Source organism: Moschus berezovskii, chromosome 11 (assembly GCF_049115385.1).
Source record: "Moschus berezovskii isolate FMDL1 chromosome 11, NW_MosBer_1.0, whole genome shotgun sequence".
NCBI classification, from domain to species: Eukaryota; Metazoa; Chordata; class Mammalia; order Artiodactyla; family Moschidae; genus Moschus; species Moschus berezovskii.
The window spans coordinates 82,769,694-82,790,623 of NC_142470.1; positions in this window are offsets into that span (position 1 = coordinate 82,769,694).

Genomic DNA, 20,930 nt, shown 5'->3' on the forward strand with positions numbered 1-20,930 from the left:
AGGCAAGAGTACTGGAGTGAGGTGCCATTGCCTTCTCCGGAATGAATCTTAGCAATATACAATTAGATTAAAAATGTACATTCTGGAAGATTGTGGGGGGAAATGGTGTTCTTTCAATGAAGTTAAAAACAATTAATATAAAATACCTAAATTTTGGAAATATACATAGATACAATAAAACTACACTAAAAGGATACCAAGGGCATGTGGTACATAGACTTGAAGATGACAGTTACTGTGGATGGGGGAGGCGGGGGATGCGATGGGGAGGAGGAATCACAGGGAAAGATGTGGGTCATTGTCAAGGCTCCGGGTTGGCTGGTGGTTTTGCAGGTGCCTATTACATCACTCCAAACAACTAATTAAATAAAAATAAAGAATTCGATCAATGATGAGTGCATTGGGGAACAAATGATATGCGGAGGAGTCCAACGAATACAAAATTTCATGAGTTACAACAGCATCACTCTCGCAACTATGTTGAGTCTCCCTCATCTTCCCACCACTAAAATCACAAATATTCCTATGTCTGCATTATCACAGTGGAAGACACATCCAAGTTTCTTCAGCGAAAGGAAGATTCTATCTCTTGTTTCCTGAATCCCATTCCTTCTCATCTTCTCAAGGACCTTGTTGCTTAGGTTATCTGCCCACTCTTTCCTCATCAATCCCTCCCTCTTGAATGGGTTATTTTCATGAGCACACAACATGCTCTAGTCTCTCCCAACTTAAAAACAGATAACTGGGGATTCCCTGGTGGTCCAGTGGTTAGGATCCGTTCTTTCACTGCTGTGGCCCGGGTTCAATTTCTGGTCAGGGAACTGAGATCCTGCAAGTCACGCGGCACAGCCAGAGAAAAAAAAAAAAGGAAAAACAGATAAACTCTCTGTATTAGTTAGGATAACGCTAGGCGGCTGTAACAGAGAAACCCCCAAGAGTAGAAATCAAAAGTAGAAGTTTGACTCTTGCATGAAAAGCCTGGTAAGGCAATGTGGGAGTGATATGGTAGCTTCTTCCATCTACTGCTGTCGTCCTTCACTTGCAGCTTCTCTCTGAGATTTATGGCCCAGCCCTTGCCAGCACTTCATTCTCCCAGCCAGAAGAAAGGGGGAAAAGAGGAAGAAGGTAAGCCTACTTCCTTTGAAGGGCACCGCCTGCCAGCTGCGTACACTGTAACTGCTCACATGATGTTGTCTCAGGCTTGGTCAAAACGCACACCTAGTTGCAAAGAAACTTAGGAAATTCATTCTTTCAGTTGGGCAGCAAAGTGTCAGATTGCACCCCTATGAGGAAGAGGAGAATGGCTGTCCAGGGAAAGCTAGTGATTTCTGCCACAGTCTGCATGTCTGACGACCTGAATAAATGCACACTCTTCTCAGACTTGCAACATGTTCATCCCCTTCAAGCCCAAACACACAAGGTTGCATCCATCAGTGCAAGCAGCTCCAAGCCCAGGTCTTCCTGACAATTGTCAGACCTTTATATGAAGTTCACATGTAGGTCTGGGGACATAAAATCTGAAAAATAATTTATTCGCCCCCTAATCTTTACCAACACATACACATATACAATAGGAATGGGGTGTGCTGTGCTGTGCTATGCTTAGTTGCTCAGTCGTGTCAGACTCTTTGTGACCCCATGGACTGTGGCCCTCCAGGCTCCTCTGTCCATGGGGATTCTCCAGGCAAGAATACTGGCATGGGTTGCTGTGCCCTCCTACAGGGAATCTTCTCAACCCAGGGATCGAACCCAGGTCTCCCGCGTGGCAGGCAGATTCTTTATTGTCTGAGCCATCAGGAAAGCCCATGAATACTGGAGTGGGTAGCCTATCCCTTCTCCAGCGGATCTTGCCAACCCAGAAATCGAACTGGGTCTCCTGCATTGTAGGCAGACTCTTTACCAGCTGAGCTATTTCTGGGAAGCCCAGGAATGGAATATCCACAGTTAAGTGTGCCATTTGGATGAGAGAAAAACAGAAAACACTTAGCAGGAGTATAGCAATTAGCAGATGCACATCTAACTGAGCAAGAATTCCAAAGGTTTCCTACCTCAGAGAGGAGAATGTTCTAAAAACATTCTTTCAGACTCTTGGCTCCGCCCTCTGGGCCATCCTTCTTCATCTACAAGGCCCCTCCGGGGCCATATCTGAAGAGAGCATTGGAGGATATAATGTTTTGGGTTGGTGAGGGTGCAGTGTTCACAGCCTGTTTCCTGCTGCTGCAATTTGGGAACTCACAGCTTGCTTCAGAAGTTTAGCCATCCTAGAGTTTGTACTGGCCAGCCCTGTAGACTTTTGCCAATTAAGTTCCCTCAGAAACTTAGCATAATTGTACAAAAATTAAATATAAAAAATAATCCAATTGCAATCATACAGAAGAAGATTAAATAGGAATAAATCTAACAACAGAAGTTCCAGGCTTGTACATTGAAAACTATAAAACATCATTAAAAAAAAATTAAAGAATAACTAAATAAATGGGAGACATCCCACGTCCATGGATTGGAACTCTTAATATTGTTCAGATGGTAATACTCTCCCAAATGGCCTATAGATTCAATGAAATCCCTATTAAAATTCCAACTGTTTTTGGTTTTTTTTTTTGTAGAAATAGAAAATGTATTTTAAGATTCATACAAAATTGCAAGGGACCCAGAGTAGCCAAGACAGTCTTGAAAAAGAACAAAGCTGGAAGACTCATACCACCTTATTTCAAAACTTACTGCAAAACTATAGTAGTTAACACAGTGTGGTACTGGCATAGGGACTGACATAAACCAGTGGAATAGAACTGAGACTCTGGACTCGGAGACTTTTACAGATGGTGAAAAATGAGGTTCTTTTGGAGGTAATGAAAGTGTTCTAGGATGAGATAGTGGTGACGTTGTACAACTCCGTGAATACACTAAAAACCGCAGAATTTATAATTTTGAAGGGTGAGATTTATCATATATGAATTATACCTCAATAAAAAGCTTTTTTTAAAAAACCAATATAATTAGAGTCTACCTATTTCTAATCTGTCTCATAAGCAAGTAGCCCAGTGAAAAAAGCTGGTGTAGACATAATTCTTAGGCCGGAAGACACATTTGTGCGTATTTATTTCCCAACCTCCATACCCTGCCCATCTCACCCGCTCTCGTTTATTTATTTATTTTTGGCTGTGTTGGCTCTTTGTCGCCCGTGGGCTTTCCCTACTTGTGATGTGTGGGCTTCTCGTTGCAGTGACTTCTCTTGGTACGGAGCACAGGCTCCAGGGTGAACGGGTTTCGGTAGTTGTGGTACAATGGCTCAGTTTTTCCACGGTATGTGGGACCCTCCTGAACCAGGCATTGAACCCATCTCCCCTATATTGGTGGGCAGCCTTCCACCCACTGGACCACCAGGGAAGTCCTTCCTACCTTCTCTTAACTTCACAATAGTTCATGCGGTTACTTAACCTGGCAGGCCTGGGTGGAAAGGCAACACCCTTAATCTGCTCTGGGCTGTTGAGCTGACTCCCACTGTCTGGCAGGCTGTTCTTAACGGGAACTGACTGGGGATGGCTTGGGCCACAGTCTTATCTCCTGGGAAAGCCGCCTCTTCAGGGCCCCTTCACGTCACTTTCTCAGTTTGGGGTACGCAAGCAGCTGACTTTCTCAGCATGTGGAGGCTCCAAATACTAGCTTATTCTTAGTCAGCTTACATTACTGGCCCCAGAGAGGAAGAATCTCCAAAAACAGGGCTCTGTTTATTTTCACCTCTGCTTGCAAACCGCTGTCTCTGCTGAGTTTCTCTCTCTTCCAGGACCTTGCTAAATATGGGGAGAACACTATACGCAGCAACATTTGCACCTTTTCTAACCACTTCCTCCAGAACTAGAGGCCCAGTAGGCATGTGAACTGTCTTCCAAGATATCAGAGGAGGGACTGTTACCAACTGTTTTGCACAGCACGGGTCACCAGCCTTCCAACCTGAAATTACCTGCTCACTGTCTAACAATAGCGCAATGCCTCATATGTAAAATTTTGCCACATCTAACATTCTACTTCTGGATATCAAATTCTATGTTAATCAGAATGTGGTTTAGACTTCTGTAACAAAGACCTCAAACTACATTGGCTTAAACAAAACAGAAGGTTGGTTTTTCTTTCTTTCTTTTTTTGCTTGTTTTTCTATCATATACCTTGATGGTTCAGGGCTGATACTGGGGTTTAGTGGTTTTGGAGGACTCAAGTTTCTTGTATCTCTTTACTTCACTATTTGCAACATGCTGCTTCCCAGAACACAGTCTAAGACAGCTTCTGTCAGGGGTTGGATTACTCAGGAAACGAGCTCTGAGATAGATGGGCAGCCAGACGTTCTATTGGGGAGTGAACTCTCATTGTGGGTGGCGGCGGGGTGGGTGGTGGTGATGGAGGTAAAACAGGGCAAAGGGCAGAGCTGAGCTGTGATGCAGTCATAACAGAGGACTCAGCCAGTCCCGGAGGAGCTCGGGAGCTGGGGTGGCCTTCAAAGTTATCTCAATTAAGGCGAGGAGCTGGGCTTGTTACTTCACTAGTTATTGGATACAGGTCCCCTTTAACACCCCCAGGAAGGAAACATAAAAAGCAGTTTCTGGGGGCAGATTCAGTTGAACTGTGAGTGAACAATACTCTTGGCAGATGGTGGAAGGGGAGCCTCGGTTTTACATGGGGCATCAGGCAATGTCTACTGGAGTCCAAGGCGACCATGTCCATGAGAGCTACTCCTGAAGTTCTCACCATCCAGTGAGAAATGGAAAGCCCCCACAGGACTTCCACCCACATCCCTTTAACCTGATTTAGTCCCACAGTCGCACCTACCTGGAGGGTAGAAACTTGAGAAAGAAAGCGAAGGTGAATGTTGGAGTCCCATGTCCTTTGATTCCATCATGTCCATCTCCAGCCAAGGTCTCATTTGTCTGTCCCTCCTCAGAACCTGACTTCCTCCACTCCTGCATCTGTCTTTGTTCCAGAAGGCCCACCTGACACCTCTAGAATGCTGTGTTAGCTTTTTGGATTATCTCTTTCAGTCACATGAAGAAGTATTCAAACTAGCTCCTAGGGGGAAAAAAGATTTCGTGAGGTCAAGTATTGGATCAAAGAGAGGATCTAGCTTCAGGTAAGAATGGACCCAGAGGTTCAAATGGTGTTGCCAGAGCTTAGTCTCTCTCCATTTCCTGATCAGAGTTTCTTCTGTGTGGGTTTTATTTTCTGGCTGAACAATGCCACTGGCAGCACTAGCTGTACCTTTCCTTACAGCTTGCAAACTCAGAGAAGAGTGCAGTCCTCTCTTCCTCAGTATCCCCGACGTGTGCTTGCCCCAAGAACCATCTCTGTGTCCAGGGGTGAGTGCTCTGATTGGGCAGCCTGAATCACGCCCTTCTGTGTTTCTGTATGCTTGTGGAAGTGAGGCTGTGAATGTGACAACTCAACCAGAAACAGTTGCTGGGGTAGGGGGATAGGCAGTAGGCTTCTGCTGCAGCAAAGGAGGGTAGGGATGCTAATGCTGTAATCTCCTGGGCATCTCAAACTACCCCTGAACTCTTGGTTCCCCTCCAAGCCCCAAATATGTGCTATTCCACTTTTCCCATATTGTAAATGGCATCTCTGTCTACCCAGCAGCTTGGGCAAGAGAACTGGGAGCCATATTTATACCTCCTTCCCATGTCACCCTGCATCCGAGTCCCCCACGTACTGATTCTACTACCCTGATGCTCCTGAATTTGTCCTTCCTTCCATTTTTTCCATCACCAGCATGATGCCGGGCCTTCATCACCTCTTCCTGTGTTATTCTGATGGGCTCCCCTGTCTCCGTGTGCTCACTTTCTTTTAATGTGGTTGTTAATGGCAAACAGAGACAGCCTCTCAAAACCTGCAAACAAAAATGAATATCGTATGGTGACAAGGGGTCTCCTAGAAACAAATGGTGCCAGTGCAAAGAAACCAATTCTTATTTTCCACCGGGGAAGCCCCAGATTAGACCTCACTGTCACTCATCACAGCACTTGCCACCTGAAGACTTGTTCAGGACCCATTTTTCTCTCCCAAACAGGAAGCTTTGGGAGGGCCAGGGTCTTTTCAGTCCTACAGTGCACTGCGTCCCAGGCACTGTTCCAAGCACACAGCCCGGGGCGGGAGGGGGCGCTTGGTGAGCCAGGATGGTGTTCTTGGGGTGAGTGGAAGGGGTCCTTGGAGTTAACTGCTCCCCCCACCGCATCTTGGAGCTTTCGAAGAGGTCAGAGTCCTGGGAACAGCAGAGTTGCCCTCCAAGCTTCTTCTGTGGGAGAAGACCCGGAGAGGAGGGAGAAAATGGAAAGAGAGACTGGCCCTATGGAGGGGAAGAGCCCAAGAAAGAAGGCAGGATAAAGCTAAAGATAAGAAGGGCAAGCAGAATGAGAGAGGTGGAGGAGTCCAGAGAAAGGGAGGCTAAGAACAGCATGAAGTAGGCTGGGGGTGAGGGGATGCACAGGAAACAGAAACCATTCTTTGTGACTGGACTGGAGGAGGGGAGTCCCCCAACACACCGATTCTGAGGTGTGGGAAGCTGAGACCGCCTGCCTTGTGCTGTGGTTTTCCTAGTCAGTCCAAGATCCCTGGGAGAAGAGTGGAGGACACCCAGCCAGAAGCTCCCCAGACAGGAGTGCCCACAGTATATGGTGACAGTCCCCAGCACTCTCACTGGGGCGCAATGTACAGCGGTGGCCCAAGCCCAGCAATGCTCTATCGGGACATGCAATTACAGGGCTTGGGTTACACCCCCAACGCTGGCAAGCGCTCGGTGGCAGGAGATAAGAAGGTGGCACCCGGAAGGGCTGTGTGTGTGCTGAATTGCAGGCTCGCAGCACACCCCCAAGGCTGGCTCACAAAGCCTCCATTGTTGGGGGCTGGCCTCCAGCCCATCGCCGGCCAGATAGGAGCTGCTGTTCTGACAAGGCAAGAAAAGCACACCCCAAGTTTGTCCAGATGCCGTTACCCCATCCTTATCAGGCGGAGGGAAGGGAGTTAGCAAAGCTAATGTTGATTCAGAGAGAAAAAGGAAAGGCCATATTAACAATCAGGGCACATGTGAGTTCCGGCAGCAGGGGCGAAGATCATGGGTGCTAGTCTGGGGGAGTTTATAATGAGCAGCTGGAGGCAGGGGTGGGACAGTCTGGAGTGTCCAGTGGGTAGGGGAGGAAGTCCCGCAGTGTGCCCAGCCCTGTGCTGGGGACAGAGCTAAACAGGGGCGTTCTGTTGCTTAGGACTTGATGTCTAGTTAGGAAGACAGGGTTCATTTCTTCACCCAAGGTAATCAAGGGCCCACCATGAGCACGTTCTGTTTGTAGCTGCTGCAGGTGCCCGGGCTGGTATTCTAGAGGAATGCATCTGAAAATAGAGTCCTGAAGACTCAAGCTTAGGGGAGCTTGGGGAGCATGTGAGCGGGTCAGACAGAGAGAAAGGGACTCTGAGACGGCAGCTCAGGAAAGGCGCCAAGAGCTGGGCCTGGGCTGGGGGCTGAGGGAGCAGAGGAGATTGTTGCCAGGAAGCCCGGTGTGAAACCCCCTCTGCTGCCTGATTCTAGGCAGGGAAACTTGTCTCAGTGAATCAGTTTCTTCTTCTGTAAAATGGGGACAAGAGAAACTACCTAAGGGAATTAACACTGAGATTGGAAAGAGAACACAGGTAAGCACAGCAGTAAACCACGGCAAGCTCTTGGTCATTCAGATTCACAAAGGTGAGAGAGACACGGTCACCATCTGTAGGGGGCTGACCGTCAAAAAGGGAGGTAAGACAGGGGAAGAGGGGGTGGACCCAAGCCAGCGTGGTGGGCTAGAACTGGGTAAGCTGGTGAGGAGTGGGAAAGGGAGGCTGAGGACAGGAAGAGCAGGGGCAAAGAAATGACAGCCCAAGGGAGCCCAGCCCTTTGGGGATGGGGGGGCATTCACATACCATCTTCCCCTCCGTTTCCCGACCTCTCAAGAACACAGAGTAAGAACTCCAAAGACAGCCACTCAATGGCATCATCATTTAAAAACTGCTGTGCCCTTTGGGTATGCTTTAAAATACAGATTTGGGGGGAGAAAGCACTTCAAAGATGAAAAGTGCCTAGACAATGCCATTTTATAGAATCTGCTGCCTTCAGCACAGTGAGCAAAGAAGTCCATTCCACGCTTCAGAGGCCAAACTCTGGTCTTGGTTGCTTGAGGGACTTTGGGTAATTTATTTAACCTCTCTATGCTTTTGGTTCTTCATCAGTAAAATGAGTATCATTATAATAGTACATCCTTCATACTACTGTCGGAGAAGGCAATGGCACCCCACTCCAGTACTCTTGCCTGGAAAATGCCATGGACAGAGGAACCTGCTGGGCTGCAGTCCATGGGGTCGCGAAGAGTCAGACACGACTGAGCGACTTCACTTTCACTTTTCAGTTTCATGCATTGGAGAAGGAAATGGCAACCCACTCCAGTGTTCTTGCCTGGAGAATCCCACGGACAGGGGAGCCTGGTGGGCTTCCGTCTATGGGGTCGCACAGAGTCGGACACGACTTAAGTGACTTAGCAGCAGCAGCAGCATACTCCGATTGTGAAAATTAGATGCTTAAATAAAAACAAAGTTAAAAAAAAAAAAAGCCCGTTTGATGAAGACTGAACCTGATTAAGAGGAAAGGGAATGGGCTGCGTGGAAAGTTGGTTTCTGGGGAAACCCCCTGATTAGAAGTGGAGAGGGGCACTCGTGTCATGTGCTGGCAGGAGTCTGAGACAAAGCCGTTGTGGGTAGATAAGGCATGGGAGGAACAGAGAGGCTTATTTGTCCCCTCAGGCTGCCATAACAAAGCACTGGAGGTTGGGTGGTTTCAACACCAAATATTCATTTCTCATAGTTTTGGAGGCTGAAAGTTCAAGGTTAAGGTGCCAGCTGATTTGCTGCCTAGGGAGGGCTCTCCTCGTGGCTTGTAGATGGCTGCCTTCCCTCTGTGTTCTCTCGTGGTCTTTCTTCTGTGCAGGTGCAAAGCAAGAGAAATCTCTCGTTTCTCTTCCTCTTCTTGTAAGGACATCAATTCTACTGGATCCAAGCACCACTCTCATGCTCTTATTTAATGCTAATTACTTCCCATTTCCAAACACAGCCACACCGGGTGGTGAGGGCTTCAATATATGAATAGGGGGATGGTGGTAATACAAACATTTAATCCACAATAGAGATCTTCTTTAGTGTTCAAAGCAGAGGCAAGAGAAAGTGAGTGTGAGTCAGTCTCTCAGTCGTGTCTGACTCTTTGCGACGCCGTGGACTGCAGCCCGCCAGGCTCTTCAGTTCATGGAATTTCCTAGGTGAGAATGCTGGAGTGGGTTGCCATTCCCTTCTCCAAGGAGGAGGTTCCATCCTAACTCAGGGATCAAACCTGGGTATCCTGCATGGCAGGCTGATTCTTTACCATCTGAGCCACCAGGGAAGCCCAGAAAACAAGGTTTTCCCTGGGATTAGCAGAAGAGATCACAGATTCAGGCCTCCGCTTGGGGCAATCAGTGATGACAGCACCAGAAGAGCTACAGATGGCCCATTGCTCCCTGGAAGAACTGAGAACACATCCCAGAGAAATTCCTAAATCGGAATAAGGAAAACAGTTTCTGCAGTCATTGGTGACCAGCAGAAATTTAATGATGAAAATACCTGACTGTCCCCAGATTTACAAAAGGTTGTAAACACAGGAAATCTCACTGGGCTATTGAAAGAGTGTGGTGTGCCATCTCTTAATTATGAATACCTTAGAAAATCTTAACAGGTTGATTCACATTAGATAAATGCCTCTGCTCTTATTATTCATGTGTGAATAGCAGGTGTGGTACTTGGAGGAAAAGAAAAATAAACTTCTACAGAGTCAATTATGTGCCTGCTATTTTGCTTGCATCATCTCATTTAATCCTCCTAACAATTCTGCAAGTTTAGCATTATCCCCATTAATTTGTTGGCTTGCTTGTTTTAAGGTAAAATTAGGTGGAGTTTTCCCCATTTTGCAAAGAGGGAAACTTAGGCTCAGAGAGATTAAGTACTTACTCAGTGGAGATTAACCAGTGAGTAAGTGACAGAGTGGGCTTCCCAGATGGCTTAGTTTTAAGGAATCTATCTGCCATGCAGGAGATGCAGGTTCGATATCTGGGTCAAGAAGATCCCCTGAGGAAGGAAATGGCAACCCACTCCAGTATTCTTGCCTGAGAAATCCCTTGGACAGAGGAGCCTGGTGGGCAAGAGTCCATGGGGTCGCAAAAGAGTCAGACGTGCTTTAGTGACTAAACAACAACACAGTGACAGAGTCAGAATTCGAACTTGAGTGTTTCTAAAACTCATGCTTGTGTTTTTCACATTCTTTGCTGCCCTAGTCTTGCAAACTGAAACAAATGAAACAATAACAGATGTCATGCGCTCGGGCATCCAGCCACTTCATCCAGCTGTACGTGCTCACATGCATGTACATTCAGGTCTGTGTCTGGTCATAAACCCTTCCCTCACGTCCAACCATGGGTCGGCCACCAAGTCAAATGGGGAGTCGTACAGTGCAAGGGAGGGTGTCGTGGTGGTTCCTGACACAAGGTCAATGTTACACCTGCCATTTCCCCTTCTGAGTGCCAAGCACTCAAACTGCTTTTATAGAAGGCAGAGGCAATGCACACAGTTGGAGCTTCTTTGTCTCTGTCTGCCCAGTCTCGTGTGCCAGCCTTGACTAGTGCGCCCCCAGACGCCTGCAGGCCTGTCCCAGTTGATTCCATCCAGGAGAGGGGGCCCCCAACTGTGGGGCCTCCTGCACCAGTGCTCAGAATTGCACCCCGTCCTTCCTGGCCCTGTGCTCACTGGAGCTTCCTCATCCTTGAGTTTTTAAGACTCACTGTGGACTGAATGTCTATGCGCCATCAAAGTTCATATGTCAAAATCCTAACCACAACATGATGGTATTAGGAGGTGAGACCTTTGGAGGTGATTAAGCCATAAGGGTAGAACCCCAGTGAATGAGATCAGTGCCCTTATAAAAGAGACCCCAGGGAGCTCCCTCGTCCTTCCCATCATGTAAGCACACAGCAGAAGCAGGGGGAAGCAGGCTCTCACCAGGCATCAAACCTGCTGGTGCGTTGACCTTGGACTTCCCACCTCCAGAACTGTGAGAAATGAATTTCTGTTGTTTATAAGTCACCCAGTCCGTGGTGTACTGCTATGGCAGCCTGAACAGACTAAGCAAGTGAAGTGCCCTTAAGTGAAGTGCCCTTCCTCCCAGAAGCCTTCCCTGCCCTGCCAAGATCACCAGTATTGCTGCAAACAGGTTGTAGAGGAGAATCAATTGCATAGCAATGAATGCTATAATTAAAAATAGTTGCAATATAACTACAATATATAACTAATATGTTAATATATAACTAATGCAGGCAGATTCTTTACCAACTGAGCTATGAAGGAAGCCCAGTATATATAAAACATAACTAATATAACTAGGGCTTCCCTGGTGGCTCAGATGGTGAAGAATCCACCTGCAATGCCGGAGACCTGGGTTCAGTCCCTGGGTTGGGAAGACTCCCTAGAGAAAGGCATGGCAACTGGCTCTAGTATTCTTGCCTGGAGAATCCCCAAGGATGGAGGAACCTGACAGGCTACAGTCCATGGGGTCACAAAGAGTTCGACACAACTGAGCAACTAAGCACAGCACAGTAATGTAACTAAGATAGTAATATACAATTATTTTTCTGTTAGTATGGACTTTCTTTCCCGGGACACCCACTGCACCCTGAAATTCCCCTTAAGAGCCCCGGTCCTCCTTGTGGCAAGGCTGCATATACTTGTCAATCTCCCCACTACATTGGAGCTCTCCCACTACATGGGGTCTCTCTTCACTGTCTCCCAAACACAGCTCTTGGTAGGTGCTCAGTTAAGTCCTCACTAACTTGCTAATTTTATTTAGCAAATTAAAAATTCAGAATGCCCAGTTAGATTTAAATAAATGATGAATAACAATAAACGTGAATAAAACGCATGATTGTGTCTGGCAGCCCTGTGCTCAGTAAGTGTTTATTGTATTCCTCGCTGTCTGAAAGAGCAAAGAGCACAGAGAAAGAAAAGGCATTGTATTCGGAAGAAAGCAAGAAACTTCAGTTTGGGGACTTCCCTGGTGGTTCAGTGGCTGGGACTCTGAGCTCCCAATGCAGGGGGCCCGGGTTCAATCCCTGGTCAGGGGGCTAGATCCTGCCCGCCACAACTAAAGATCCCACGTGACGCAGCTAAGATCTGGTGCAGCCACATGAATAAATATTTTTTACAAAATAAAATGCTACCAAACCAGAAACTTCAGTTTGCCTGGAACCTAGCGCCGGTGCAAATCTGTCACAGTGAAATGCAAGGAGCCCAGCACGCCTGTGCTTAGAGCTGCGCGTGTACCTAGAGAGCCCTCCATCACCAGTGCCAGAGGGACAGGCTGAATGTACACGTGGCGGGGGGGGGGGGGGGTTAAATGCTGGAAAAGATAGTGAAGATGTCAGATCAGAAATGGAGAGTGTGATGATGACTGTGGCCGTGGTCGTGGAGGCACGTGAAGGAGTGAAGCGACCAGCAGGCTGCAGCCCCCACACCCTCACAATTCAGAGTCACAGAGCAACCATGTCCGAATCTGATGAAGAATCGAAACTCTCCTCCCAGACATTGCAGGGAATCTGTGCCCACCTTGAGCAGGACAAGTTCGGTTCAGTTCAGTTCAGTTCAGTCGCTCAGTCGTGTCCGACTCTCTGCGACCCCATGAATCACAGCACGCCAGGTCTCCCTGTCCATCACCAACTCCCAGAGTTCACTCAAACCCACCTCCAACGAGTCGGTTATGCCATCCAGCCATCTCATTCTCTGTCGTCCACTCAAGAGCAAAGCCCAATTCTCCTCTCCCTGCCCAAAGAGTAGAAGAGGTCCCCGGTTCCCCTGAGGTTACTGAGGCAGGAGTTACATCTCCTCCCCTTAGCTTGGGGTTCCCCACGAGCTCCTCATGTAGAACCTGGTCTCTTGGGGAGTCTCCCTAACCCTCTGCAACCAGTGGCTGGGCTCCCAGGCCCCAGGCTAATGGGGGAGGGGTTGTGGGGAGAGGGAGGAAATAGGCCCCCTTTGTCCCCCCCGGGCCTGGCAGCACAATGGGAGCCTGTGTCATGCCAGCTGCTCTAGGCGGATCTGACTCTGGTGGTCACCAGCCTTGGGGGAGCACACAGCCTGGGGGACCCCGTCTGTTTCATGTCCCTCCGAGTGGGACCTGTGGACAGGCTGCCTGTGCCCGAGGGATGACCTGTGTCTGGGGGTGCTGGCTGTCCGTAGGGGTGCACATACGTGTCTTCATGCCAGAAGGTCTGGCAGAGGGCAGATAAGTGTGTGTGCTTGTGTGTCTGCCTATGGAGACACGCATGTGCCTGGAGCTGTCTGGGCAAGTCTGCAAGTACATACACACATGGGTCTGTGATTGTGTGTTGAGGACAGACAATGCTGCTGAGCATGTAGGGACACACTTGCCCAGGTCTTCCCCATTGTCAGAAGAGGGAGCCTTTCCCATGCACCAGGCCAAGAAGGGCAGAACTGGCTGTGAAGCATCTTTGGGAAAGAAGTGCTGAAAGATAGGGGCCAGAACTGCCCAACTGAAATTCGTGTTCTGCACACACACTCCCTGGGGCTCTAGGCATGGCTGTCTCCTTCCCTTGACCCCTCCCTGCCCTCCGGCCTCTCCCTCCTGCTGTTTCCCTGCACCCTGGACCAACAGGGACCCTCATCTGGGATGGTGACCCTCAGCCAAGTAGCAGCTGGAAGGAAGCTCTTTGGGGTTCAGGATGTTCCTCCAAGGGCTGAGCTGCCCAGTTTGGCCTCACCTCCCTCCCACTTCACCCCCCACAAATCAGAAAGCCCAGCCCACCCAGCTTGACCTTCCAACCTGGCTGGAATCAGGAAATGAGATTTCAATTACATTCAACTAAATCCAACAGATATTTACAGAGGAACCTCTAAGCACAAGGCTCTGTAAAGCTGGGAGCAGTGGGGAGAGGCTCTTTGACAGGGCTTGCCTCCCAGATAACTCCAGATTTAGGTCCCACCTTAAGGCTTTGCTCCCTACCAACACACACAGCTTCAGCCTGCAGCCCAGGGGCCTGGTCTCCCCATTGGTCATTGATGAAGGATCTGCCTGGTGAGGGTGCACCCAGAGGCTCCCTGAAAACATGCTCAAGCACTGGCAGCCCCTTCCCACCTCTGGTGGGTGGCGGGGTGGGGTGGACGGTGCTTCTCCCCACCCTCCAGGATCAAAGGCAACCAGAGGAATAGGCAGTAGAGGAGAAGTGGTCCCCTGCCCCTTTAGGAGATGGAACCAGGAACCGAGGAACTGGGAACCTGGACTTTCCTTTTGATTAGAAGGAAAAGCTATTCCTCCCCACATGGGGGCCTCTAGCCTACAGAGTCCAACCCACAGCAGGCCTCTCTCAGCAGATGCCCTGCAAGTCTCTCCCTGTATCTTGGTGTCCAAAGTGAAATGTGCAATACGATCCTTTAGGTGAAGCAAAAAATATTGAGTCAGGTTTTTTAATATAGAAACTTAAGACTTATCAAATATTTAATAAGTGGGTTGACACCTCCCTTCCTCAGTCCCAATTTCATATTATTCTGAGTCCCGGAAGGTTCTCGGGACTCCTGGGGGTGAGGGCTGTGTGGGGTGTTTAGGGGCACCCTCACACTTTGGCTCCCTGTCAGTACATGTCTTTATTTATTCCTAAGTGCTCCAGCATGTCACCAGTGCGGCTGGTTCTATAAAAACAAGGCCTTAAACAGAATATTTTCATACTTTGTAAAAGAGAGAGGTATAACATGAAACTCTTTCTAAACCTGCAGGTGTTCTAGGAATCAAACTGAAGGACAACTTGTGCATTTTTTTTTTAACAGAAAAACAAGTGTATTCTAGTTTCTAACCTTTTCTATGATGAGTGCCTATTGATAGTGTGTGACCTCAATCAATATTTCAGACAAAAGTTAGTTCTTCCTGTCAACCTATAGGAAACATTTTAACAGTGAGAGAGGACCATCTTTTCAAGTATGCTGAGAGAGCATTTTGAAAATGGTTATTTGGAAGTGTTTCCATCATAAGGTGATGTTATTCCTGAAAACTACGTAAATATGTCAACTATTAAAAATTCTATCTACACAGTTAAAGAAATAAGCTTGGACAATTTTCCAAACAAAGAGTGTAAGAAAATTTTGAATCAGTTTGCTAAAAATGTAAAAACAAAGCTTTCCAATTATTTTGCAAATATAATAACCAGGAAAAGTGGAAAGTTACTAGCTAAATGTCAAAATCAATTGCACAATGGATGGATGGGAGTGAAATACAAATATCATGATTTAATGGGTCCAGTGAAGGATGCATACCTGTCATTCAGTGAAGTATCTCTTACAGCTATGGCCATTATGAATACCAAGACTAAAAATGTATAAACATTCACTTAGCAAATGATTCAGCAATCCTACTTCTAGGTATTTCCTCAAGAGAAATGAAAAACATGTGCACACAAATGCCAGAATGCAAATGTTTATTTGTTTTATTCACAAATTTTTTTTGTTCGCAATTTATTCACAACAGTTTTATTCACAATTGCCCCAACTGGAAACAACCCAAATGTCCATCAACTGTTAAATGGATAAGCAAATTGTGTATGTCCACACAATGGAATACTACTTAGCAATAAAAGGAACAAATTACTCATATACACAGCATGGATAAAACTCAAAAGCAATATGCTAAGTGAAAGAAGCCAGACACAAAAGATCACATACTCTGATTCCAATTACATGACATTCTGGGGGAAAAGGCAAATATACAGGGAAAGAAATCAGACCGGTGATTCCTAGGGGTTGGAAGAGGGGAGTGACTGAAAAAGTACATAAAAGAACCTTGGGGTGATGAAAAGATCATACATCTTGACTATGATGGTAGTTACATGCCTCTATATACGTGTCAAAACTCATCAAAACATACACTTGAAAAGTGAATTTTACCATACCTAAATCATATTTTGATAAACCCAGTGTTGAAAAGTGTTTAGCATATGTGCTTAGTCACTTCAGTTGTGTCCGACTCTTTGCTTAACATATAATGCTACATAAACATTGAATAAAACAAATATTTTAAAGCATAGAAGAAATCTAGACGTATACAACCAAAGGGAATTCCCTGATTCTCCATGGTTAGGACTCAACATTTTCACTGCTGGGGCCCAGGTTCAGTTCCCGGTTGGGGAACTAAGATCCCACAAGTCATGCGGCCAAAAATAAATTAAATAAGAAATAAAATGAGGATTTTTTAAAAAAGTATTACAACCAAAATATTATCAGGGATAATCTCTAAGTGGTAAATTATTGTAAGTTTTACTTTTTTATTGTGTTTTCTGTTTATAAAAGTGAGCAGAAGTTTGAAAAATTGACTCTAACATTCACATGGAAGTGCCAGGACCTAAAATCATCCAAACAACTTTTGAAAAATGAAACTGGAAAACACTACCTGATTTCAAAATTTATTATAAGGTTACAGTAAATCAAGACAGTTTGATACTATTGGCATAAAGATAGACATCAATGGAACAGAATCAAGAGACCAGAAATAGACCTTTATACTTAAAAAAAAAAACACACCCAGCTTTATTGAGGTAAAATTGATCTATAAATATTATCCTTTACTTATGCGGACAAGTGATTTTCAACAAAGATACAAAGGCAATGCAATGCAAAAAAGATGTTTTCAAAAAATTCTGCTAGTGCCCATAAGCAAAAAAGTAACCCTCTATCTACACTTTGCACCACACATAAAATATGACTTAAAATGGCCATAGACTTATATGTAAAATTTAAAACAGTAAAACATCTAGAAGAAAACCTTTGCAACCATGGAGGAGGCAAAAATTTCTTAGCTATAGCACCAAAAGCGTGACCCATAGAAGAGTTAAATGATCAGTTGGACTTTATCCAAATTTATCCAAACAGACACTATTAAGAGAATGAAAAGAGAGACCATAGGCTTGAAGAAAGTATTTGCAAATCATGTATCTGATAAAAGACTTGGATCCAGAATATATAAAGAACTCTCAGAAAGCAACAGTAAGAAAACAACCTAATCAATAACAGATAAAGCACTTGAGATACCACTAAAAGCCTATTGGAATGGCTAAAATAGATTGACCCTATCAAGTTTTGGCACGGATATGGAGGAACTGGAACTTGACACATATCTGGTGAAAATGTAAAATGGTACAACCACCAACCACACTGGAAAACTTCTTGGCAGTTTCTTAAAAAGTTAAACATACACTTCTCATGATCCAGCCATTCCACTCCTAGATTTACCCAGAGAAATGAAAGCATATTTTTATACAAAGATTTATTCATGAATGCACATAGTAGCTTTATTTGTAATAACCAAATACTGGAAACAACCAAGGTCCATCTTCAGGTGATTGGATATACAAACCGTGGTATATCTATCTGTACAATGGAATATTACTCAGTATTAAAAAAAAACTATTCATATGTTATATAACATAGATGTGTCTCAAAAATAATTATGCTGAGAGAAAGAAGTCAGACTAAGGTCCAGTGGATAAAAACCCACTTGCCAATGCAGGGGACACAGGTTCAATCCCTGGTCCGTGAAGATTTCACATGCCAAGGGGCAACTTAACCCATGAGCCACAACTACTAAGCCCATGCCCTGGAGCCCGTGCTCTGGAACAAGAGAAGCCACCGCAATAGGAAGCCTGCACCCCACAACTAGAAAGTAGCCCTTGCTCGCCACAGCTAGAGAAAGCCTGCACAACGACGAAGACTCAGTACAGCCCAAAATAAATAAAATTATTTTAAAAAAAAGAGGACGTCTGGCATGATACCATTTATATAAAATTCTAGGACATTTTTTAAAAAAAGCAAATTGGTGATTGCCTGGGAATGGTTAGATGAGGAAGGGGCGGAAGAATTACACGGGAGGAAACTTTTAGGGAGATGGAAATGTTCATTTTCTTGATGGTGGTGATGACTTCAAGAGTGTCTAAATATGTCAAAACTTATCACATTGTACACTTAAAGTATGTGTGTTTCACTATAGGTCAATTATACTTCAATAAAGCTATTAAAAATAAACAGATTACTTTTGTAACAATAAACTTCTTAAAGGACAGAAATAAGAGATTCAAGTCATTGTATTACACACATCTTTTTGTGGTTAGTTACTGTGTGGCCCCACTTAATTATTCATATACTGTTTAGAAACTTCGTAATGTAGAGATTATGGGTATACCATTATGACTCCTGGGGTTTGGTTTTGTGGTCAGTTCTATAAAAATCTGTATATCAGGCCCATGGCCAGGAGCATAATCCTCTTTTATAACATTGTTTCTGTGGGAAAAACTGAAATTGACTTGCATTACATTTTCGTAATTCCTTCCCTTTGTCCCCAGGCTTCTCTTCTCAAATCCACCTTACACACAGTTGCCAGACTTATTTCTTTAAAAATTAGATCATGTTACTTCCCTGTTAAACCCCTCAGTTTAGTTCAGTCATTCAGTCATGTCCTGCTCTTTGCAACCCCATGGACTTGCAGCATGCCAGACTTCCCTGTCCATCACCAACTCTCAGAGCTTGCTCAAACTCATGTCCATCGAATCAGTGATGCCATCCAACCATCTCATCCTCTGTCATCCGCTTCTTCTCCTACCTTCAATCTTTCCCAGCATCAGGGTGTTTCCCAACGAGTCAATTCTTCACATCTGGTGTCCAAAATATTGGAGCTTCAGCATCAGTCCTTCCAATGAATATTCAGGACTGATTTCCTTTAGGATTGACTGGTTTGATCTCCTTGAAGTCTAAGGGACCCTCAAGAGTCTTCTCCAACACCACAGTCCAAAAGCATCAATTCTTTGGCGCTCAGCTTTCTTTATGGTCCAGCTCTCACATCCATACTTGACAACTGGAGAAACCATAGCTTTGACTAGACGGACCTTTGTTGGCAAAGTAATGTTTCTGCTTGTTAATATGCAGTCTAGGTTTGTCATAGTTTAAACCCCTCAGTGGCTCCAAATGATAAACTCTCAGCTCCATAGCATGCCATTCAAGGTCCTTCCTAACTGGCTCCCTCTATGTCACCAGTGCCATCTCTCAGAACTGCCTCTGTGTTTATGCATCTGGACCAGGTGCTTTCACCACTTTGAGCCTTGCCTCATGCTGTCCAGCTGTCAGTATGGGCTTCCCTTTCACATCACTTGTGCGTCTGGAAAGCTCTCTCATCATTTAAGATGCATTTCAAATATCACCCCCTCCTGGGAGCCTTCCCAGATTTTCCTAGAACAGAATTTATCTTTCATTTCACTCTCCTTAGCACCTTACACGTACACCTGCTAGAACATCTATTCTATTGTATTGCGGTAATTAAGGTGCATCTGTATTCCTTAGGTTAGCAGCTAAGGTGCTATAACAAAAACAAAACCCCCAAATGCTAGTGGTTTGAGCAAGTTCATTTCTGTCTCACTTATAAGTCCCACCAGCATGCTGGCTCAGCTCCACAACATTGAGAACCCTGGCCCCTTCCATCTTGTTGCTCCACCATCCTTAGCGTTTGCATTCATATGCATAGACCAACATACGTGACTCTCCAATACATCTACCTTCTGGCCATCAGGACAGAGAAAGGGGATGGAGAGCCTGTCTCCTGCCTTTCTTTGATACGATCCACAACTTGTACCATCACTGTACTCACATCCCTCTGGCCACGTAAGGCTGCAGAGGGATCAGGGAAATGCAGCTTTATTCTGGGTGGCCACTTGCTTCACCACACATCAGGTGTTATATTACTAGACAGGCAAGGATAAATGGACCTTGGGGCAAATTGGCGCCTTGCCACAGTCCACACCTTTAGCCATCTTACTATCTGTGATCACTCTTTACACACATAACATTGTCTTCCAAGACAAGTAACTTCAAACACCAGGCCATCTTGCACCCAACACCTCCATCAGATCTGGAGATGGTTACCTGTGGTCTGGAGACCAACACACTTAAAAGACACATCTGCCCCTCACCCTCCTCCAACAGACAATGATGGAACAAGAACCACACACCACATTTTTAAAACAATTCTTAGGCGGAAAATAAAACAATGGGAACTACACAGATGGCCCCAGTCCACAGCAATTACCAAGTCATGCTAGTCAGATGTTATAAAGACTCCTTGTCCTTCTGTTTTCTAGAAGTAACTCTTTTGTCCACTGTCCTCCTTGGCTGCTGGCTTTGCCCTCTGGGAGACTCTGGTCACCACCCTCTACAACCACATCTGAAGTGGGCATCGAAGAATATACCTCTTTCAGGCTCCTGGACTTATTTGCTTCCAGTCAGTTCCATGGGCAGGTAACTCAGCCAAAGGTCTTGTCCTGACACAGTTTGTCAGGCTGAAAACTGGTTGTATTTTTTACTGGCTTCTGTGCTCTTCCCAGACCCCTCTCTCAGCTTCATGGCTGCTATCTTTAGGCCATCTGAGACAATAGACCAGGGTGGAAAGGGAACACCCTTAATCTGATCTTGGCTGCTCAGCTGGCTCCCATAGTCTGGCAGAGACTTCTCACCTGGGAAAGCTTGAGAAAGGCTCAGGGCTGTAGTCTTAACTCCTACCAAGGCTGTCTGTGCAGAGCCAACTTTGGTCACGCCTTCTATCTGGGGTACAGAAGCAGTTAGTGTTGACAACTCTTCGACATTCCAAGTTTCCAGACTCTCAGTCAATTTAGATGCAGGCAGCAGGCACGGTGCCCCCTTAGCAGAACTGCTTTCCCTTCTGTCTCTGCTTGCAAGCAGGCTGGGTCTAATCTGAGCCCATCTCTCCTTTCTAGGAATCTGCTGAATGCAGCAAGAAGCAGTCAGGACCCCCCAGTTCT